General features: G+C 46.3%; 1 protein-coding gene and 1 pseudogene across 6 annotated transcripts in view; both read right to left on the reverse strand.

The window, feature by feature from the left end:
• The window catches only part of COBL (cordon-bleu WH2 repeat protein), a 306,183-nt gene that overhangs the window by 241,753 nt on the left and 39,787 nt on the right, over positions 1–24,643 (reverse strand). The gene's annotated exons all lie outside the window — the stretch shown is intronic.
• Positions 4,126–12,125, reverse strand: LOC126951479 (60S ribosomal protein L7-like 1; annotated as a pseudogene).

Genomic DNA, 24,643 nt, shown 5'->3' on the forward strand with positions numbered 1-24,643 from the left:
TCACTGCTTGTAGCCCTTCTTCCACAATTAGAACTTCCATTCCCAATAACATCAATGTATTTTATTTTTTTGTACCACCTACAATACCTACAAAATAATTGAAGCATTACAACACAACACCATTACCAACTATAATTGCACCAGGTAAATCTCAACAGTTCTTTGCCATTTCTTTTGTTCTTAAAATATGTTCCAATAAAGATACATGATCAGAAAACCGTTCAAAATTATCAGAATTACGTCTTTATTCCGGGCAGTTGTGTTATCAACTTTAGACAGTTAGATTCCTTTGTTTCTGTTTTTCCACTTTAAAATTTCCTTTTTTCAATTTTGATGGTATTCTGTTTTCTGAATATATAAACACTTGTGTAGTTCAAAATCAAAATTATATAACCAAGCCATATTCAAAGAAACCTAATTCCTATTTTTATGTTGAATACCTCATTCCCACACATCCTCATTCCTCCTTTTTTTTTGAGTTGTTTTTCTTTGTCAAAAGAAAGCAAATATGTGTTTATTCTTGTTTTCTCTTCTTTCTTGCAAAAAGATATACTATAAACAATTTCCATGTGCCCTCTTCGTTGACAATGATTACTGCAAATCACTCCATGTCAGTTCATAATGATTTTTCGCTTTCACTTTTATGGCTGACGTAAAGTAACGTTCATAGATGAGGCGAGACTATGACCAAGCGTTTTTGAAAAAAAATGGAAGGATAAGAGGCGTCTGATCTCCGATGATTACACTGTAGTCCTTCCAGTACAGATGTATTATTTGTGCTAAATTGAGTCCTACATATAGACTTGTATATAAGGGAAAACACATTATTCACTTGCAACAAATAGACAAATAAAAACTACCTTCAACATCAAATCTAGAACTGAACTAAACCAAACCAAAACAAATTGGCCAATGTTCAAACAACATCCTGGTAACATGCACATATACCCCAATATCTGTCTTCCTTCCTTCTCTTTCCAACCCCCATTTTTCCATCTTCTTTGAGGTACAGGTGGCCCCCCAATCCTCTCCACCACTCTTCTCAATCAGATTCTAGAATGGTTGACTACCTAGAATTCTCTAGAAAGTGGCCTACTGAGTTCTTGTGAGTCCAGCAACCAAGATGCACTGATCTCTGTGAACGCCGGCTTTTTCATAAGCTCCACAGCCACCATCTGACCTCATGAAGGGGACTGCAGAAGGTGAAAAACACCAACCCTTGGGCAGTCGATTTCAATTTGTGTTACATTTTCTCGTGCTCTTCCTCAGACCTTATCACAGGGCTGAATAAATGTGGTTGATGTATTGGTTTCTCAGTTGATTACTATTTAAAAGCTCTAACAGCATTTAAAAAGTTACATCTTATACCATACTTCAATCTGTATGTATCCCTTCTCACTTAATTAAAAAGTACCTTGTGGATAGTTCAAGCTGCCACCCAAACACATATTTCTGAAAGCTAAGTCACACTAAACACTAAATCACAGGATCCAGCCTGTGATTCAGCCTGAATCAATCTGAATATTTTACACTATTTCTGACCCTGCTATGTAGAATATGCAAGCTTCGCTTGAGTATAAACAAAAGTTTAAAATACATGATGTAATTAAGAGAAGAATAATCCTAGCGACCTCCTTCAGCTGTTATGAGGATAAAATGAGGAACTGCTGCCCGAGACACTGCTGGGCAACGTCATCAGTGTCAGTGTCAGAGACAGTAACATCCAACCCATTGTGTGACTCTAAAGATTCATTATCTGGGAAACTCATCAACCACCACAACGCAGCCCTTCCTATATTTCCTCTTTATAAAATTATTAGGGACCAAACTAGATAAACAGTGTGGAACAGTATCCTCCAAGGCTTCCTTCATTTGCAGTGAGACCACTTGCCTTTCATTCCCGCATCGTACCCATCCCATGAGGGAGGGTCTGCATATTTGAAAGGCTGGAGGAACATGCTCAGAAGTTTGGCCAGGCCTGGGTTCACCCATGGAAGAGGACAAAGAAGGGGACTGAGCATACTCTAGCAATGACCAGTGGCTCGACTAGGAAAGTTCTCTGCTGAGATCACTTCCTCCTGGCAAAAACAAGGGCTCCTCAGGGCTTAGGGTGGAGAGCAGAGACTCAGGATGAATCATGGGCTGTGGTGAGCTAGGCACTCGGTGACCTCACATCAAGGTGGTATGCCGATGCAGGAGCAATGCAGGCCCTGAAGGTTGCCCCACCCGACACGGCCACTCAGCTGACCGACGAAACTCCAGCCCAGCCCCTGCTCTGTCCCCTAGATTGTGCAGAGTTTGAGAAGCCCAGCTCCTGAGGGCAAGGCCAGATCTCACAACCAGGGGTCTGGGGACCCGGGCCCGCACGTAGCCATCTCTCCACCAAAAGCTTGGCCTCTATTTTTACTCCTTGCTCTAACACAACCATGGTTAAAGGATTTCTGAAATGTGTTCTGGAATGCCGTGTGGCTCAGCTGAGACCCTGGATTCCATGTCACACTGCCCTAGCAGCTGCACTATCAAGCCCAAGCACAAAGACGAGAGTGTTTCCAGGCGGCCCACCCAAGACAGCAGTCCTTTAAATTGACTCCTCGTCATATTGCCCTGGGTACTTTAGCTGGCAAAGAACAAATTAGCATTCTCAATCTATATATACTGTAGCACACTAAATAAAGGGCTGGAGCCAAGGCACAAAAGGTCGGGCCATGAAATTCCCTGCAGGAGCCTGGGTCCCACCATTCCACTCTCAGGCTCTTTGGAAAGCTGACGCCCAGGGCCACAAGCAAGTCTTTGTGTGTCAGGAGGGCCCACTGCTGGGGCTTTCAGTGCACACAATAACTCACAGGCTGTGTCCAATTTCAGAACACAACGAAGAGGCAATGACCACACCCACATGGGCCTGGGCTTTCACTCAGGAGTTCCTCATGAAAAAGCACCGCGGAAGATGCCCAGGGGCAGCACCACTACTGGGATCAACATCCACCCAATCGCCCTAGTAGGGCCTCCAGGGCACTCCTGCAAGCGTCACGTGGTTTCACAGATCCCAGGCAGAAGCAGGGCCAGTGTTACTACCACCACCAGTGAGGAAATGAAAGCCCGGAGAAGCCGTGAGACTTGATGAAGGTCACCAACTGGCTAAATGATGACAGGTGCTCTAATGAGAAGTTTTATTACCTCACTATATTGTTTTACTCAAAAATATTTCCTGTCTGACAGCTGCTTCCTGGATTTACTGTTTAAAGTGAGTAATTCCACTTTTCTTAGACATGAAATTTTACATATAGCACCACAGCAGAGTTAAGGATTCCTTTACTAATTTTCCTTACTCATTTATTATATAAAATAGACACGAGACTTGAACAGGGAATGAGGAAGCCCAGAAGAGCAGAAACTAAACCAGTCCAGTGGAAGTGTCATGTATGTTGTTGCATAGCCTGCATTCCAGACTAGCAAGACAAGGCTCTGAGCTTCCTAGTGGTCATGGCAAAGATGAGATGCAAAGCCAGATTCAAAGCTCCCACGTCTCAAGATAAAAGAAGACAGATCCAGAGAACCAGTGCCCCGCAGCCCTCATGCTGAAGACAAGGTGTGCAATAGTGAATTACGTCCCTAACAACGTGCCAAAAACAAAAAATACAAAGATGGTTTTCCAACAGTTGCTTCTCCCCTCAATAAAACCTACATCACACCAAGGTTCCATTCAGTAGAAGTCCTTAAATACAGAGACCAAACAATGCAGTCGAACATGCCATTCTTTTGGTTTGTCTTGACTGAGGATAAAACGACAGCATATCTAAAGGAAGTAGAGGAATAGAACACAGTGGACACATACACTGAACTGTGTCGGGCACTACCACGATTTTACAAATCATGGAATTAATTTGGTATATCCAGAATACTGTTAAGCAATATGCAAAGGTTCATTCTGCATAAGAAAGGTAGGCTTATACACTTCAATGTTTAAGTTGAATATGCTTTCATTTGAGAACAAGTTACTTATTCTGGGATTATGTACATTTATAGATAAACCTATGTATAAATATACATAATTTTACAAGATGTATACATAAAATATATTTCAGTTAAAATTATGTTTTCTAAAAATATTGCTAATATTTGGCATTAATCACACAAAATATGAAAGAATTTACACACTAGAGCCATTTTAATGTTTAGTAAAATAATCTGATCTTTAAAAAAAGAGATAGATTCACAAAAGCACTAAAATTTCACTCAGATTTTGATGAAATCTTCCCTATCTATTCCTATAAGACCTGCAATTAGGTATTGATAATCAATGAGGAAATGCTTTGATTAATGAAATTAAACTTTAAAGCTAAGCTTTAGGACACTGTGTATTTGCTCTAACAAAGAAAATGCATTATTTACTTACCTGTAATATAGTGTACTTGTTTGCTAATTTTTAAACTACTTTCCTGGAAATAAGATAGCTCTTTTCAAAATATACTTTTTTATAACTAGAAGCAACACTTAATTAGTGAAGACAGTTATAACTGACTACCGTAAACAAATTAAAAGAACTGTTATTATTTAAAAGTGTATAACTCTTCAATGAATGGTTAAAAACATATACTTTTTTTGCTTTTTGAAGAGACAAGTGAACATTTATTTTCGTGTCTTTCTTCCTATGTATATTTCAAGTCTTTTTCAAAACAAAGCCCCAGGAATCTCCAGATTCAATTACGTCCCTGGGCTTGGCTGATTGCTGCAGGAGTCTTAGGGAGCCTTATACAAATGCTAGAGTTACTCATTTACCCACTTTAAACCCTAGGACAGACCACACAACAAAGCAGGACTCCTTCCTCCATGGAATGTGCTGATTTCAGATGAGGCGGCAGCCAAGGTAGAAAACACTGGAATTTTTCCTTAGAACTGGACTGTGATGACAGGTGCTTGCCATGAACGTCACCTACTGTCTTTTCTTTGACCCTTCCTTTCCAGTTTTTGAAGATTAAGCAGGAAATAATCTTCTCTGAAGATACTTGATAAAAATTCCCCAAAAAAGCAAAAACATATGCTTCTACTGCATTGATAAAAATTTACTGCAGTGTGGCACCTAAAAGTAGTAACAACAGCAATAAAAAGTAATTTCAAAAAACGTTAAGATTTCTTCAGCAAAATAAATGATTCACATTTTCAAGTCCTTTTAGAAATCAGTTATTAATATTATTCCTTCCCCATTTCCAGCTATATGACCACAGCAACACAGTTTTTTGCTACTCAACATCTTTAAGCCTGTAACTCTTAGGCTATGCATAGCCCGATGTCCTAATCAGGCATTCATTGCTCCCAGCAGGTCTCCATCTGTTAGTACCAGCCTCCTCTTTCCTTCCAATCTCAAAGTTACTCTTAATAGTAACCCCATCTCGGCCCAGCGCGGTGGCTCACGCCTGTAATCCCAGAACTTTGGGAGGCCCAGGCAGGTGGATCACTTGAGGTCAGGAGTTCAAGACCAGCCTGACCAACATGGGGAAACCCTGCCTCTACTAAAAATACAAAATTAGCCAGGTACAGTGGTGGGTGCCTGTAATCCCAGCTACTTGGGAGGCTGAGGCAGAAGAATCACTCGAACCTGGGAGGTGGAGGTTGCAGTGAGCCGAGATCACGCCACTGCACTCCAGCCTGGGCGACAGAGTGAGACTCCAGCTCAAAAAAAAAATAAAAAATGAGTAACCCAATCTCAAGGTTACTGGTAGGAATACTAGTAACTGCAAAAAGAACTTTTAAGTGGCAAGGCATGGCCCATCAAAAGTCAGCCCAAGGGCAGTTTTCAGCCCTGCCTCACCTGGGTCTAGTTCAGCTGGTGGATGAACTGATTGATGTGTTCACCCCGACAGCCAGGTGAGCCCATCTCCTTGAAGAAGCCCACTCTATTTGTGGTAGCATGATGGGCCACTGAGAAGTGGAAAGGGCACAAAAACCATGAGATCTCCTGGAAATGCTTCCCCAGGAAGGCAATTTCATGAATGAGGTCTTCCAAGCAAATGACACCAAACTTCCCCAGGTGCTCCTCATCACTGTGTCATCTGAGAAATGGTCTTCTTCTTGACCTTGGTTCGTCCACGTTTCAAAATGAGTTTACAGGCAGACTTCAGATGTGGAAAACCCCAGGTCACATAAGTTTCCACTATACGCAGCATTTTTAGGTTCTGGGGGGTGACTTTTACAAAGACACCACTAAAAATTTTCTTCGGGCGAAGTCTTGCCATGGTTCTCTGCACCAGTAAACTCACGCCATTAATCCTTTCAATGCGTACAATAAAGGTCAAGGAAAGTTATCTGGCAATTCCAAGGCATGAGGTCTCACTTCTAGTCGTCTGGGACGCATCTTGTCACATTTCTGCCACCAGGAATCATATAAGAATGATTCCAGTCACTTAACCTGAGCCCTTTCCCTTTCCTCTGCTCCTTCTTTGCCAAAAGTGCCTGCTTTGCCTGGGTGGCTCTGAGGACTTGACAAGCCTTCTCTTTTTCAGGAGATTTTCTGGAACTAAAGGGATTTTTCTTTGCTTTTGCTCCGTCATCTTTCTACAGTTGTAGCTACTGATCATGTGCAACCTTACCACATGGGGAAGATGGTGCTCGCTCTATCAAGACCATCTACTATTTTTAAAGATCTAAAATAAATTATGAAGTGGCTGTTGTCTATCTCATTTATAGAACAGGATAATATGTAAAGTTTGCGTTGAAAATAAAAAGGGAGAAAGATCACATGACTTGCATTCATCCTTTCATTCACTCAAAAGATATTTACTATTTCTCTTCCATGGGTCAGTATCTGGGATAGATTCTGAACATCCACAAATGCGGATGACAGGATCCCCTCGCTGATGCCAGTCCACCTCTGGTAGGAACCACAGATAAACAAACACAAGACACCAAGGCTCGTGCCGTGAGAAAGGCTCACATACAATGCTCGTGGAGCTCCAGATAAGAGCAGATGCTCTTTCTAGGAAATAGGGTGGTGGCCTGAGGGGACAATCCTGAGGCACTGGTTGAGCTAAGTGTTGTAGAATGGGATAAGGACATGTCTAGCAGAAGGAAGGGTCTCTACAGGAGAAGATAGGAAAGGTTGTGGGATGTGTGAAGAACTGGGATTGCAGGTAAGCTGCAGCTGGGGCCTGACAGTGTACAGCAGGGCAGCCATGGAAAGGGTGCAGGGACCAGGCAGCAGAGCCTGGATCTTATCCCAGAGGTGGCAGAAACCCACGGAGGACTCCAGGCAGGGCAATAACAAGATAGCACTTACATTTAGCCATGACTTCTCTGGAGGGATAAGGAAGGTGGGCTCAGATCACATCCTGCCTTTCCCCAAAACATTCTGAGGGCATCTCATGAACTTTATAAACCTCCACACCCCTTCTCCATTGCCCACCTCTCCTGCTTCACCTCCAGCCGTTCTCCCTAGCGCCCCACTACTCCTGCCACACTGCCTGATTCCTGCTGCTCACACACACCAAGCTCAGCCCCACTGCAGGAGATGTGCACATGCTGCTGTACACTGTAGATGGCTTACTCCTCTCTTCACTGAGGTCCATGTACAGCAAAACCTCCTCAAAGAAGCTCTCCTGACAGCCCATCCAAAACCGCAGCCCTTGGCCGGGCATGGTGGCACACGCCTGTAATCCCAGCTATTCAGGAGGCTGAGGCAAGAGAATCGCTTGAACCCAGGAGGCGGAGGTTGCAGTGAGCCAAGATCGCACGCCACTGCACTCCAGCCTAGGCGACAGAGCAAGACTCCATCTCAAAAAAAAAAAAAACAAGAAAAAGGAAAAGAAAAACTGCAACCCTTTGTAACTCTCTTCCAACTCATTATCACTTCCTGAAATTATACTTTATATTTATTTATTTACTCTCTATCTCCTCCACTAGAACATAATGTATCAGAGTTGCAGGGAGACCTCACCTGTCATATTCATGGCTGGGTTCCCAGGGCATAAAATGCTGGTGAGTAGAAGGCCCACAGTAAATATCTGTGCAATGAATGAACGAAGGTGAGAATAGAGTCAAAAGCTACTGCAAAACATAAAACATCAATGGTGATTTCAGCTGAGCTAAGAACACAGCAGTGTGATGAGATGTTTGGTGGAGAGTTGATGCACCAGGGAGGGAATGGAGGAATCGGAGGTGATGCCTGACAGGGAGGATGCACCAAGCCCAGTTGTATGGGCCCTGGAGGTGTCGAAAGAAGGCAGCCTGAGGGGCCAGGCACGGTGGCTCACGCCTGTAATCCCAGCACTTTGGGAGGCTGAGGCGGGCAGATCACCTGAGGTCAGGAGTTTGAAACCAGCCTTGACCAACATGGTGAAACCCCTGCTGTACTAAAAATACAAAAATTAGCTGGGAATTGTGGCATCTGCCTTACTAGGGAGGCTGAGACAGGAGAATCACTTGAACCCAGGAGGTGGAGGTTGCAGCAAGCCAAGATCGCACCACTGCACTCCAGCCTGGGCAACAAGAGCAAAACTCCATCTCAAAAAAAAAAAAAAGGAGAAGGAGGCAGCCTGAGGAACGCTGAGTTCCAGGTTCTGTGAGGCATCCTCTGGGCAGACAAGTCCTAAGCTGCTCGGGAGAGGGGCTGGGATGGAGCTGCAGAGGGGTGAGCCCGTGCTGATCGTGCAGGAAGAACGTGGCCAGGGGCAGCACTCCTGCCAGGCTCACCACACTCACCGCACAGCAGCCATGGCTGGCTTCGGGCACAGAGCCAAAGTGGAGTCTGACAGTGGCCCAGCCCCAGGAGGCCACATCCTCGAGGAGAACATAAGGCAGAAGAAGAGGTGCAGGAGAGGGGCACACCCAGGAACCCAAATGTCTCAAGCGGGGCAGAGCGGGGGCAGAGTCTTCAAAGGAGCCCCAGGAGGTGACAGGAAAGTGAGGAGGGAGCCCCTGGCTGAGAAGGTCAGAAAAGGAAGTTTCCGGAAGAAACCATGTCAGAGTCAGAAACTGAAGAGAGGAAGTCAGTAGGACAAGATGGACAGTTCCACAGTGAGGTGGCCGTGGGAAAGGACTCCTGTGACTCAGGACTGGGTCTGAGACCCTCAGGGAAAATGGCCCAGTTAGGACAGCTGAGCAAGAGCGCACAGGAAGACTGCACCGGGAAATCACGACAGGCAGCACCAAGTCGCCATGCCTGCAAACCAACAGGGCGCTGACGGCGACATGTGCCACGTACTCACCATCACATGGACGTCTGGGGCAAACAATCAAAGTGCTTTACATGACAGATGTGTGTGAAGACATGCCAGTATTAAAGCATGAACCAGGGGCCAGGGAGTTGGTCCCAGGGCAGTCTCAGTGGCTGTGGAGTGAGTGCTGGGATACAAGCATGAAGAGGGCAATAATGAAGAAGCTGTCCTTCCCTCACTGCCCACCCCCTACCAGCAACCCCTGGCAGGAGGCAGGGCAGGGCCCAGAGGCAGCAAGACCCACTTGCCAGGAGCCTGGGAACTGGAACCGGAAGCAGCCCTGAGCTGCGTCTGGAAAAACAAGTCAGTGTCCAGCAGGTGAGTTGGGCAAGCTGAGGCACTGACTAGCCTCGTCTCCATGCCAGGGTGGGTAGAACTGAAATCAGTGGAGCCCCTGACGCGATGTCAGGAGACATGGAGGTGTCGCCAGTCACATTCTCGTTAATAGCAAAGTGGTGGCGTGTGGAGTTGGGGAATTCCCCCCAGCTCACCGGAAGCCTCCCCAAGCCGAGGGCGGCCCTGGGAGCGGGTCCTGCCTGTGAACAGCACCTGTCATCTACGCTGCACTGCGGAAAGGTGCAAGAGACACCCTCCAGCCCCAGGCTTCTGTGAGCGAGAGCACGCGGGCCAGGAGGGCCCACGAGGTCTCACGCTCACTCCCATGTGTGAGAAGGAGGGAGCAAATGGATTGCTTTAAGCAGGAAGATAAATGGTCAGCGGGATATGTTTCACAAATCGCTTTTGGCAGCAATATGGGGGGTGGATAAGGAAAGCAGGAGGCTGGAGGAAGGAAACCAGAAGAGCATTTCAGGAGCCCCGGAAAGTGCTGGCAAGGGACTGAGCCAAGAACCAAGGCAATAAAACAGTAAAAAAAAAAAAAGCTTTTTTTTTCCCACACAGTGGGTGAAGGTCCCCACTTTGGTGGGGAATTATGAAGCCCACACCTGAGTGCTTTCATTTGAAGCTTTAGTACCTGGGAGGATGAAGAGCTCCCAGGAGTGGCTGTCCAGCTCACTGGTTTCAGCACCAGCAGTCTTGACCGTAAGTTCAAGGGCTGCCCAGCAAGGCCTGGGAGAGAGAACCAGCCAGACTGGTTTTATTGGATTGTGCTGCCGATAATGACACAATGTCACTAACACTTTCTTGGCAACTAGCAAATATTTTGATATGATTCCTATACAAAAACAGTTTACATAAGGAGTATGATCCCCATTTCAAATAAGGCCAGGAGATAACTAAAGTTGATGGAATGTTAACCATGAGTTTGGCACTGTGGTAGGTTCATAGTGTCCCAACCAGTTTTCATGACAGCTCACAAGGGAGGTGCTGTTACTCCACTTTTATAGAAGATGAAACTGAAACCTAGATTATGTCGCTGTCAAAAGACAACAAAACTAGTGAGGAAGAGTGCCAGGATGCCGGCCCAGGTCTATCTGAGCTTGGTCCCTCTGAGATGCTTTTCTGTATCCCAATCGCAGCCCCCAAGCCTCAGAACTGCTGGATCAAAACTGCAGGCAAGGAAGAGTGGGTGCAAAAGCCCATGTGTTGGGGATCTGTTCCTCACAATGGCAGGGTAGAAGGGGCTCAAACATTCTTCCTTTAGGGGCCTGGCTGAATAAGCCAGGATGCAGCCATAGAGGGCACAGAGAATGAGGACACCTCTACGTAAGAGTTAGATGTTTTACATAATTGCAAAACAAAATATAATTAGAAAGCAACCCCTGGCCAGATGTGGTGGCTCATGCCTGTAATCCTACCGATTTGGGAGGTCGACACAGGTGGATCACCTGAGGTAGGAGTTCGAGACCAGCTTGGTCAACATGGCGAAAACCCTGTCTCTACTAAAAATCCAAAAATGAGCCGGGCATGGTGGCACACACCTGTAATCCCAGCTACTCAGGAGGCTGAGGAAGGAGAATCGCTTGAACCCGGGAGGTGGAGGTTGCAGTGAGCCAAGATTGCACCATTGCACTCTAGCCTGGGCGACAGAGCAAGACTCCATCTCAAAAAAAAAAGAAAAAAAAAGCAGCCCCTAACGTTTGAGGAAAAATGAACTAAATGCTTTTAAATGCACATTGATAACATCAAAACCCACCAGCTGAGGTAGAGGGCAAGTGGGTTTTATGATGAAACAAAATACACCATGTTAAAGTGTACACCAAAGGTTAATTATATTGTTCTCTCTCATACATATGTGCATACGAAATTAGATTTCATATCTATAGGAAATATCCCATAAATGTATTCCATTTTGAACTGTGGGATGGAAGAGGCCTTAGATGTCAAGTGCAGCTTCCTTCTCATCCCAGAACGCCCAGAGGCCTCTGGCCCTCAGTAGGTCACTCATGCTCACGTTTCCAATGTGAAGGCCTCCTGAAGGGGCATGCAACAGGAGCCCAATGCCCGACAACCAGTGGCAGCACTTCTGATGCCCCACTCAAGAAAGTCTACACAGCAGAACCCCGGGGCATTTCTGACCCCTTTCGGTGTGTGTTCCCAGTCCTTTAACCGTGTGCTTATCTGTTTCAGCCTCACTGCAGCTTTACAAGGCTAGTGCCGCATCTGCATCCACACCTGCTTTCAAAGACCTGGGAAAGCAGGTCGGGGTTGGGAGTTAAATAGCTCTGGAGAGGGAAGAAGCAGAAGAACTGGGTTCCAGAGAAACCCACACCCACCAGGCAAACTGCCACCAGGCTTAGGGCAGAAGGCTCCCCAGGCTGGATGGGGACGGGCTGTACCTCTGCTCTAGCAAGGTCACAGGTGGAGATGAGGCAGGTTGTTTGCAGCCCTGGGAACAGAACTTATCTCAGTCCAAAGATCCAAAACACATATGCACAGAGGGCAGTGAACGGGAGAGCATGCCCCTCAGCCAGGGCCACCCGCAGAACCCCAACCAGGAGAAAGCCCTGGATGACGAGATACCTGAGGTTCCCAGAGGGGAAGAAGGGGTGGGTGGGTGGGCTGGCTTCTCCAGACACCTGTCCCTGCCAGGGCGGCCCACGCCTGTTCCTCTGCAAACCCTCCCTCCCTGCCCTGGCTCTCAGGCTTCTATGACAGGCTCAAAGTCCATGTGGATCAACTGTCCCCATGGACTGGCAGATGTTTTGCCACATAAAGTGTACATAAACTCACATTCTAAAGAAACAGCCATGCGCGATTTCCATTCCACCACTGAATTTATAACAAAAGTTACAGCCAGATGTGATCCTGTGGATTGATGTTTCCCTACCATTTTTTTTTCAACTCACAATTCCTTTCACGGTAATATACAACTTTAAAAGCCCCCTGGGATTAACATAATATTTAGTAATATTCATTACACAGAAAGGCAAATTTTGATGTTTTAAAGTAATTAGTGACACACGCTGTTAAAACATTTTAATTTTGTAAGAAACAATCAGATGTGGGCAAATTAATTACAAAACAATAAATTATTTCATCTTCTGCATGGACACTAAATATATAGTAAAATATAGATGGAAATCTAACTGTCTTATAGGCAAAAGCTGCTGTCATTAACTTAATTTCTGACTTTTTAGTTTTGCTTTAAAGATCAACTGATTGCCGGGTGCAGTGGCTCAAACCCATAATCCCAACATTTTGGGAGGCCGGGGCAGGTGGATCACCTGAGGTCAGGAGTTTGAGACAACATGGTGAAACCCCATCTCTACTAAAAATACAAAATTAGCTGGGCATGGGGGCGCATTCCTGTAATCCCAGCTATTCAAGAGGCTGAGGCAGAAGAATCGCTTGAACCTGGGAGGCAGAGGTTGTGGTGAGCCGAGATTGGACCACTGTACTCCAGCCTGGGCCACAAGAGCGAGACTCCATCTCAAAACAAAACAACAAAAAATGACAAAGTGAGAAACGGCTTTTCTGGCTGCTGCTTGCAAGTGCTTCCACACAAATAACATGGCATGTGCAAGGGCTGACGCTGTTTCCCACAAATGGATGGAAGGAAAGGACTCTAGGACACAAGCACCCACACACAGTTTTTTTCCGACATGTTTTTTGAGTGCTACGGACACCTAGACCAAGAAACCTAACATTTTTATTAAGATAACCCAGTTCAGAGTTTGGAGGAGTTGCCCTTGGGAGGAGTACCAAGGCAAATTTGCAAAATGAATCCCATCTTTACATCCCCTATTAACTTACATTTCGACATCAATGCCCCTCTGCTTCTTAATAACATAGGATTACAAATAAAAACCATATAAAATTGTATCATGGTCAGGATTTCCACAGTGCTTTGCGATAAACCCAAAAGGTATCAAAGATACCCTCCCAATTTTTAGAAATCTCCACTCACCACCACTCTCCCACCCCATAAATACAGAGGCCACACAAAGGCCCATGCTGGAAGAAAAACCTCAAACAAAAATAAGTATCTCATTTACTTTGATTTTTCAGTAAATAAAAATCTGAAACCCTTGTTATTTCTACATTTTTAACAACGCCAAACCCGGTACCCTTTCCCAACCCCCTGCTGTGAAAACCTTCATGAAAGATTTTCCTCTATTCAGGCATGCACTCTGGCCTGAGGAGCGTCAGGCCCTCTGAGGCACACAGATGAGCCAGAACAAAACCAGCGCAAGGCCTGACTCACAGCCACCTGCACTGGTGAGCAGGGGCTCAAGAAAACCTCCACAGCACAGCCCCATCCGCAAAGACTTGAGGCCTCTACTTCCGATTTCGTACATTCATTTATTTGTATTTTATATACATATATATAACTAGTATATTGAGAGTATATTATACATGTTACTAGTATATTGAGAACACTACAGACATTACACACAAAAAAAGAACTTTGCTTTTTTGTCATTGTTTGTTTGTTTTTGAGACAGGGTTGCACTCCGTCACCCAGCGTGGAGTACAGTAGCGCGATCTCGGCTCACTGCAGCCTCCACCTCCAGGGTTCAAGTGATTCTCGTGCCTCAGCCTCCAAGCAGCTGGGATTACAGGCACCTGCCACCTGCCCAGCTAAGTTGTATTTTTAGTAGAGGCGGAGTTTCATCAGGTCGCTCAGGCTGGTCTCGAACTCCTGACCACAAGTGATCTGCCTGCCTTGGCCTCCCAAAGTGCTGGGATTACAGGTGTGAGCCACCACACCCGGCCACAAAAAGAACTTTGGAAAGAATACAATAAATATTATCTTCCCAAATTTATTCATTTCCTCCTTATCCCAAATGGATCACGAAGCATACATAGGGGCCCATACCTCCACTTTGGAGACCACAGCTCTAATACCTCATCAAGTGGAAGATCCCTGCCCTGCTATCTGGTATTGGTGGTAGAGATGAGGACTGGACAGCCTTCCTCCCTCCTACCCTGCAGGCGCCATGTCCACTGCGGGTGTCCTCAGTTCCACGTGCCATCTGGGACACTGTTCTTGCTCCCTCTCAATAAAGAAACCTCTTCCTCAGGACTCCAGGAAGGCAAATACGTAACCAGGAATTTTATTACGAATGAGTGCTACAACAGATCCAGGACTGGGAGACAGCATCGTCAATACTCCCAGTCATCTGTCTAAAAGGAAAATGCAATCAATGCACCCTGCACCATGGTAACCCTTCACTGTGGGAAAAATCGCCTCTGCCAACGTTCTGCCCTCTGGACCCTCAAGCTCCTACACTAACAGCCTCACTATCCACCCCCTGGACACTTCCACCCACTAGACAATTCCTCCTCAAAAAGTCTTTCCTACCACTCTTCCTGTGATGCTGATGAACGCTGAGCTAAAGAGTTATTAAGCACTCACTCTGTGCGAGGCACTGTTAGATATGTTTAAGGCATGTGATCTTCACAGCCCTGCGAAGCAGGTGGATCGTAGAGTAATTCCCTTTTGCAGATGTGGAAATAAGAACACAGGTGTCTTAATCAGGCTCCCCAGCTGGGCGCGGTGGGTCATGCCTGTAACCCCAGCATTTTCGGAGGCCAAGGCAGGTGGATCACAAGGTCAGGAGTTTAGGACCAGCCTGGCCAACATGGTGAAATCCCGCCTCGACTAAAAATACAAAAATTAGCCAGGCGTGGTAGAAGGTTCCTGTAGTCCCAGCTACTCAGGAAGCTAAGGCAGGAGAATCACTTGAACCCGGGAGGCTGAGGTTGCAGTGAGCCGAGATCACGCCACTGCACTCCAGCCTGGGCGACAGAGTGAGACTCTGTCTCAAAAAAAAAAAAAAAAAAAAAAAAAAAATTCGGGCTCCCGAGAAGACACAGCTGGAGCTGGAACAGCTGTGCCAGCCCTTTAAAACGGAGTGCACCCCAGGGAAGTGAGGGTGATGGAGGGAGGCCAGCCAAAAGGCACCAGCACCCAGCCACCCGCTGCAGCAGGCTCTGTATAGCCACTGTGTCCCCAAGCACTCCTGGGGTGGGGAGTGCTTCTTTGTCCAAATTGCAGCCCCCCACCAAGCCTCAGAATTGCTGGATCAAAACTGCAGGGAAGGAAGGATGGGTACAAAAGCCCATGTGTTGGGGATCTATTCCTCACAATGGCAGGGCAGAAGTGGCTCAAACACTCTTCCTTTAGAGGCCTGGCTGAATAAGCCAGGATGCAGCCACACAGGGGACAGAAAACTGCATGGCAGTGGGGTCCTAAGTCACATCATGCATCAGTGACCCAGGAAAGAAGGAGATGGGAGGCCAGCGCTTGTCATGCCGTGCTGCTGGTGAGCAGCACAGGGCCTAGACACAGCTGCCACGCAACGTCCCTCACCTCCAGAGTCCAGCACTAGGCAGGTCTGCGTGGCGCATCAGCAGGACGTAGGGGGCAGAGGTGTGCTCAGGAGCGTGGGCTCCGTGTCACAGCCCTGCCCCTGCTCCGGCCTCTGCTCTCCTTGCCAGTGGCTGCTTCCAGGTAAACACACAAGATACACTCAGCTTAAACCAGAGGACAGCAAAAGCCACAGCCACTTGGTTTCGCCATAAGGACCCTTTACTTTATGAAGGCCAGAGTGAAGAGAGGGAAACGGCTTTTCTAGAGGTTCTTTATAGATCCTTTCTATTAGTTTGCTCAGCCTCAATTGGAAAATTGATGTTCACAGTTACACCAATGCTCCTCATTCAAGAATCCCTGGTCAAGAGACAAGAGGTGCTCTGTCTCCCTGACTGAGGACGTGGCAGGAGACGGCACCAAAGAAAATCCTGAGCCTGCTGGCGGCCGTACTGACACAGGGAATAACACCCCCACCTGTGCACAGCTTCTCCTTTCCTCTAGCTGAACTTCATCAAGTCAGCAAGTTAAGAAAACACAGAGGCTCTGAAAAGTTCCCAACGGACATGTTTTCATATGCAGTCTATTTATATGCCCTGAAATGGACTCGGGTTCTAAAGCACCTGTGTTGTTGCACGAGCACTTTTGCCAGGTATAACCTGTGACAGGAGCTGAATCTGGACACCTGTCTGAGCACACAGGGCTTGGCTGAAGCAAAATAAAATGCACCCTTTTTAGAAGGAAATAGAAGATGTTTACTCTAGAGGTTTCTTTCTACAGCCCAAATATAGCAAAACTCAGAGCCAAGACTGGCTCTGAGGTGCTGAATAGCGGTAGTTCCGTTCAAGAAAGATTTCAAAACAAGATCTCCTCCAAAGACGCAAATTCTTGGTTAGAGTCCTGAATTTCCTCAATATGCTCATTCATTCACATACTTATGAGGTACCTACTACGTGCCAGGCAGCGTTCTCAGGAGCCTCGTGGGGAAGAGAGGGTAAGGGAACGTAGGGTGAATTTTGGCAGAAGACAAAAACATCCAGCTTCCTTACACTTAAATAATTTTTAAAAGAGACAATGCTTTTCACTGGATAAACAGATAATGCAAATACAAATATTCCTGGGAGAGATAACATAAATTTAATCACCATCATCAGATACTACCTTGAGATTGGAGTTTAAAGGCAGAATATTTCTAGAGAAAACAGAGGTGCTAAAAGGGGAAATAATAAATATGGAAACTAAAGTTATGCAAATAGAGTTCTGAAAGACCCAAAGATCTTTTTGTGTCAAAATTGACTTGATGGTAATTTACTCAATAATTACTATGTGCCTAAAATACATTTTATTATTTGACTTAAAAAAAAATCAAAACCAAAAAAAAAAAAAAAAACCAAGAAATCAGATTTTAGAAATCTACAAGTATGTATGTTTGTTCCCAGCACATAGTACTGAAATATTAACTTATTTTTGTTCAATTTAATTATTCCTATACAGACAGTAGGGGGCCCATGAGCTAAGGAGTGTGGACAAGCCAGTCTTTCTCCTCCACATCAACCTAAATCCTCTTCATCCTTTAGGGTCTGCACAGGCCCTGCTACTTCCAGGAATGCTTGGGACGGGCCGCCAGGCCTGGTGCATCTCCGTGCTGGGGAGTCTGTGCATTGTTTCACCAGCCTCAGTGCGTGTCAGTTGTCCATGGCTGCTTCCTCCATATAACAGCAGGGTTGAGGCATCACCAGAGACACAGGGACCGCAAAGCTGAAAATATCTGCTGACTCCTGACCCACAGGATAAAGCAGGAAAGTTTGCAGGGCACACCATACTCTCCTGAACCTGAACCTAGACTGGCTCCTGCTCAATGTACCACTTCATTCCACGCTTTCCTCATTGCTCTTTGTAAACCCACTGGCTGGTTCTTGGAGCTGGTGGGCTACTCCTTAGTAAGCCCCATCACTCCTGTTCTCACCAGTTTGGGGATATTCTCACTAGGAGGCAACTGCATTATCCCCAAACTGCTTATGTCAGTCATGGTTAACTGTTTTAATCCCGCTAGTTAATTTTACAGAAGGTAATTGGTGCACAGAAAAAGCACAGCATGAGTCTCATGAAACCTACATTAAATATTTAAGAAAAACAAAGGTGAGTTGCTTTAAAAAATGAGTAAATCAATAAAAGTTTACTTAGGTGATGGAGAGGAAACTGAAAAAGACTGAGGAGGGGGAAAAAAAATCATCAGTTCCAGGATTCTGCACTCAGATTTTAATCACAATTGTTTGTATGCTCTTAGTCGGCTTTAAAGAAACTGAAACCGGTCAGACACAGTGGCTCACACCTGTAATCCCAACACTTTGGGAGACAGAGGCAGGAGGATCACTTGAGGTCAGGAGTTTTAGACCAGCCTGGCCAACATGGTGAAACTCTATCTCTACGAAAAATACAAAAATTATGGGCATGGTAGCGTGTGCCTGTAATCCCAGCTACTCGGGAGGCTGAGGCAGGAGAATCACTTGAACCTGGGAGGCAGAGGCAGCACTGAGCCAAGATCATGTCACTGCACTCCAGTCTGGGTGACACAGCAAGACTCTGTCTCAAAATAAACAAACAAACAAATAAACAGAAACAATGAATTCTGGACATGGCCCTCTATCAAAAGATTGCTCAATACATGTAAATGCATATTTTTTAAGCATTGAATGTTTTAAACTCACTCATTTAACTAAGTGAGCAATCCTCAGTGCCAATCGGCACATAAATGGTTTCTACCACTGCAAGTTTCAGTTCCCTCTGCTCCCTGTTGTTTCATGCAAGTACACCCCACTCAAAGTATGATTTTTTTCCAGTAGGCTGGATTTTATCCCCATTTTGCAGATTACAATACTGAGTTTGGGTTTTAGTAACTTGGCAAGGTCGCTCAACTCATAGTGTATGTTTCATCCCAGGCGGTCTGATTCCAAGAGGCAATCCTCATCAACTACTCTATTATTCTCACTCCAGGGAAGCCAGAACTACAAAACAGTTAAAATTAGAAGAATCGTCAATATTTATCTCCCTATTTAACACTCCATCATGGGCAATGCAAGAAAAAAATCATTTAAATTTGGAGCTTTAAAAAGGAAAATTCAGAATATTGGGAACACGCACACTCAGGAAAGAAACTAATCGACGGCTCTTCAAGTTCCAATCTAGATCTGAAAATACCGGTGAAATTGTGCTCAGACCTCTAAAACACTCAAAGAGGCAAAGGGCTGCACAAATTGGACACACAGGGCCTGAGGCATTTCTTCAAATGATGTTTTTCTGGCATTTCCACACCAACGCCTGTACTTTGGGAGTCTCCCCATGTCTGCATTAAAGCCCAAGACAAGCCAGTGGGCTAAGACATGTAATTCACGATTCTAGGGTCACAATTCTGCTCTTATCTGCAGGTAAAGACAACTTAATAGTAAAGAGGTCCAGTCATTTCTCCCCCTCTTTATGTCTGAGTTTTAATCTATGGAACACAATACCAACAACAACAACAACAACATCATTCTTCTCTTCTTTAGGAATAAAAGTCAAATAATAGGCCATTGAAAAGTTACCTCAAAGCCAGGCATGGTGGCTCATGCCTATAATCCCAGCACTTTGGGAGGCCAAGGTGAGAGGATCACTTGAGGTCAGGAGTTCAGGATCAGCCTGGACAATATGGCGAAACCCCGTCTCTACTAAAAATACAAAAATCAGTCGGGCATGGTAGTGTGCGCCTGTAATCCCAGCTACTTGGGAGGCTGAGGCAGGAGAATCGCTTGAACCCAGAGGCAGAGAGGTTGCAGTGAGCTGAGATCGTGCCACTGCACTCCAGCCTGGGCAACAGAATAAGACTCCATTTCCAAAAAAAAAAAAAAAAGAAAGAAAAAAGGAAAGAAAGTTATCTCAAAATACGAAGCTGCATACTTTGTGAATTTTTAATGTATATTCTAGCTTGTTACAAAGGTACGTGGGGCAAACAGCAGCTACCACTATCTAAAATTCCTCATTTACCACAAACAAACAAACAAACAAACCCATATCTGCCGTGACATTCCTAAGGAAATCATCACTGACATCAGGGAATGAAGGCTTCAAGCTGACTTACCTTGTGACACTTGCTTCTGCTGTTAGACTGAAAATTCGCCCTCAATAATCAGTTCTTGCCTATCTGAGTGACTGGGCAGCTACATCTGCAGCATATTTATAGCAGCTGGATCTATCTGGCATTTAAAACTCAAGAATCTAAAAATGAATGACAAGTTCTACCAGAGAGACAAACTAATTTTACCTACTTGAAAATAGCTAACTTGCCTAAATTGTTCAATAATTAAATACAATTCCCAAAATACTTAAACACTTCAGTGTTTTGGGAATGCCAACACCTCATAAAACCTATTTTAGGTGTTTGTATTTTGAAGTGTCATCAAACCGCCACAGTCCATGTACCCGGTGCTGTTTTCTCTGGTGACACCAACTCCCCCCTGTAGCAGTTGGGTCCCCCTCATCCATCAAATGCGATCTTCCTCAGTCATCTGTTCTGGGCTCTCCTCCCTTCCCTGTAATGCTCTCCTTAGACCACAGGACATCGTAGCCTCAAATACCAGCATGCTCAGTTCCCCTCAGTCCATGCCTTGAGCGAGGCCCTCACTCCCCTTCCCCAGCACAGGACCTGCAGCTGCCAGCCATGCATCACACGGGCCACCTCCCGTTTCACTCCCTGCACTGTACACACACAGCACTTCAAACTCACAGCCAGCATTGCTGCAACACCTCCCCTCCCAAACACACTGCACACGACCCTCCCTGCTCGCAGGAGAAGAGCACCCTGTCCATTGTCCCCCAGTGCTGACTGTATCACTGCCAGAATCTTGAATGCGTCCTCCTGGGCATGGCCCTGCGGCAGCTGTAGGTGAGCTCCCCTTTATCTGTTTGCCCCATCGCCACAACAGGCTCCTGATTGCGTTTCACTTCTTAGTCCTCGCTTTCAAACAAACCAGCCAAGCTGACCACTCATTATCCATGAAAGAAGGAAAGAACTGTACCACATGGAGTGGATGTCTGGCGCTGGGCACAGAAGACCACTTTTTCATAGATGCAGTGACTTTACTATGGAAGGCTGAGCCTCAGGAGCTCAGCTGAAATACTCTAGCCCATCATTAAGCACATTTTTGTGCGTAGGCTCAAAATGTCCTTTCCTATTTGTGCAGTGGAGGATTTTCATTCAACAAATGACTTTCATAGGAAAACTCCAAGTTCAGGGATGCCATGCCTTGTACAACAGATGTATTCTAGAAAACACCAGTGTAAGTGTTAATTTTTGCAAACCAGTCATGTTTTAAAATATAAGATAGAAGATCAGCATTTGGGAATCTGAAATACTTTCAGGGATTTCTGAGATACTTTCAGTAAAAAGAATTCTCTGATAGCAATCATTTGACCTGATTTTTAGGTCTGCATTTTTACGTACATGGCTCTGTCTAAAGTGGGAAACACTAAAATTAACAAATGAAAATACAAATCAGCTGGCCGTGCATTTCAACTCTTTGTAGCCTGAATCCCCATCTTCCAGGGAGACAGAGCAGTGAGAAGCAACAAAGACAGGGCTGAAGAGGACGGGAGAAGCTCAAGACAGGTGAGGGACGCACACGGAGCAGCTCCATGTTTGTTCTGCTCTGCACATAAGAGAAAGGGGTCGCCCCTGCGGGCTGGAGGGGAGAAGCGCAAGGGCTGGCTGCGGAGGGGCCAGCTGTACAGTGTCCAGGCTGCCCTCCTGCAAAGGACCCAAGGGAGAGGCAAGAACAAGGCTGAATCTGTATTCAAGTTTTGAGGCACAAGTCCCCTCCATCCTCCTGTTTTTTTTTCCCCCCTCTGCCAGTAATGCAAGGTTCAGCACTCCCTTTTTACAATTAGGATTTGTTTTTGATTGCTGGGAAACCACTGCCTCCAGTTCTGTCTGACAGGGCCTGGCTGTTCTGAGGTCCCAGCTCCCCAGTCACGTGTGGTCACCGCAGCCCATGCAGAGCAGATCTGGGGGGAATTCTCCCCTGGGTCTCCCTCAAGGCGCCCCCAGCAAGGGTGCACTCCAGCTCCACCTGCCGCCACCACCACTGCCACTGGTATCAGCTGCCACCAGCCACCACCAGCCACCACCAGCCACCAAAAGCCGCGAGTGTTCCGTGAGCTCTGCACACAGCCCACCCAGCAGGCCTGTCCCAAGGAAGGTGAAAACACAGAGCCCAGAAGGCTGGCGATTCCACCTTCCCCTCACGGTGGAAAATCAAGGCCCCTGTCTCCATGCTGCTTGGTGAGAATGTTTCCACAGCCTGACCAGGGGCTGTACGGCCTCTCTCTCCCCTGCTTTTTTTCTTTTCCTCTGACCTGCTCTGCTAGGGTTTTGTGAGGTTGTCTGTTTTAATAAAGAAGCCCTTATCTTCCTTATATTTACTCTTCAATGGAAATGAGCCTCCTCCTTTTTCCTACAAACGCCCTTTGGCTTTTCCAAATGATAAACATTGTGGGAAGAATTGTTTGAAGAAATAAATATCAAGCTCATAAATGAAGATGTGCACTTAGGCTCTGGGACCATGCAACTTCTGTTTACAATAACACAGGAATTCTAAGGAACCCATTTTAATTGGCATTCGCAGATCTGGGCTGGGTGACAGCACTCATGCACAGCACATTTTGAAGCTGTTCTCAGACATTCCTTAATCCATGAGTAACTGTTCCAGGGAGGCTGGGGACTGTCGTGGCAGTAAAAGGCAGCAGCACCAAGAACGATGAACATTGGTTCTGCTGTGGCTTCCTGGGAGTCCTGCCCTGGGGTTCCTTCTGGGAAAGGCGAATGAGACCTGAGCTTCTAGGAAAGGGGTCACCCTGTGGAAGCTCCTCGGGGTAGGGACAGGCCATACCCAGGGACCGCACGCAGATGGTCTTGCCTGCCACAGGCCCTATCCACTGTGGGCTTTCTTGCTTTTCAGGCTTTTCCTTCCCCTCTTGCTAACACCAGTCCTTGTCATTTATCGTTCAAACCTTCCAGAAGCTTTAAGGAACACCTCCAACCCACCAGGGACTGCGCAAGGTGAAGGAGATGAAAGGAGACACAGACACAAGCCACTCTCCGCAGTAAACACTGCCAGGGCTGAGCTGGGGTGGGCTGGGAGCTGCAGCTGTGTGGGACAAGGGGGAGATGTGAGCAGGCCTTGCAGAGTGAGCAGGCAGGTAAGAAGGAAGACACCTCTAGGAGATGGGAAGAAAACCCAAGGGCATTCTGGAAAGCTGGACGCTGGTATTGGCTGGCCCTTAAGGGTGTCCAGGGCCAGAAAGGGAAGGGTTCAGAGGTGGCTTTTACCATACAAGGGAGAGGAGTCAGCTGAGGCTCATAAGATTTGACCAGATAAGAGCTGTGAAATGTAGGAGAGGGCACCACAGAAAAGGAGATTCATCTGGGAGCAGCGAACACACAGATGGTGAGGGCCAGGAGACAGTGATACAGCCCTCCTGTCCTCACACCAGCCCCACTGAGGCCCCATCATCAACCTCTGCCAAAGCAGCACCTGGAGGGCAGGATCACAGGCCAGCCATCCTTCCCAGAGCCAGGCCGGGGACGCTCATCGCCAAGGCACAGGACAAGGCCTTCCCTGTTTCCATGATGCCACACATGCGCAGGGACCCAAGCCAATGACCAGCTAAGTGAAAATGGGCTAGGCTGCTCTCACAGAAGCCTGAGGGTGAGTTCATGAATACGTGTGCCTTGCTCTGAGAGAGAATGTATGTGTATGCATCTGTCTGTGTGTGTGTGTGCGTGCACAAGTGTAAACACACACATGTGCTTGCGAGGGAAGGAGAGAGAGAATAAAGCAAACATACCTGTTAACATCTGTGGCATCTAGATGAAGACGATGTGGGAATTTTTCATTATTCCAAAATCAAAAGTTAAAAAATGTATCTTTAAAAACTGAAGACAGGACTGTTGAGCACACAGTGATGATGGGGTAATTTCTCTCTGATACTTCAGCTCAAATGCAGCAAGAGTCAGTGCCCTCGTCCCACCCACCCGACTTTGGGCTAATTCATGGTGTGTATATTAAACACTAACAAACAGCAAGTTGGACGGAGGGCTAGAGGCAGGGATGGACAGGTTGCTAGAGAGATACAAGGGTGGAACACTCTGCCCATTGCAGTTTCTACACTGCCAAATGGAGGTGGTGACAATGCCACCCCTACACTGTTGCTACAGGGATCCAGCACGGCAAGGCACTGTGAGAGCAGGGGACACAGAGCCAGGTAAGAACACTCAAGAGACACAGCAGATGGGCAGACGGGTAATGCCATTTGTAGCCCAGGCTCTCTAAATACTCTCTGAACACCCAGCAATATTCCCAAGCTGCCTCTGAGGAACTAGGAAGTAAGAGAGGATATATCTGTCAACATCACGGGGCAGATTCATTTCGCTATTTACTGATATCTTCTCTGTGCCTGCTTGAAGTACAACAGAGAGACACATCAAATCAGCAGCTGGCCTCTGGGGACGTCTCAACTACAATCATATCTCTGAATCATATCTCTAAACTAAAAACATAGTGGCCAGCCTTGGGTGCCAGCTCTGCAAATACTAGAACTCAATACCTGTATCAAATGATAAATAAATTTAGAAGCTCCACATTCACAGAGACTCCCACACACATGCACACCAAACAGGGTGAATCTGATC

Source organism: Macaca thibetana, chromosome 3 (assembly GCF_024542745.1).
Source record: "Macaca thibetana thibetana isolate TM-01 chromosome 3, ASM2454274v1, whole genome shotgun sequence".
NCBI lineage: Eukaryota > Metazoa > Chordata > Mammalia > Primates > Cercopithecidae > Macaca > Macaca thibetana.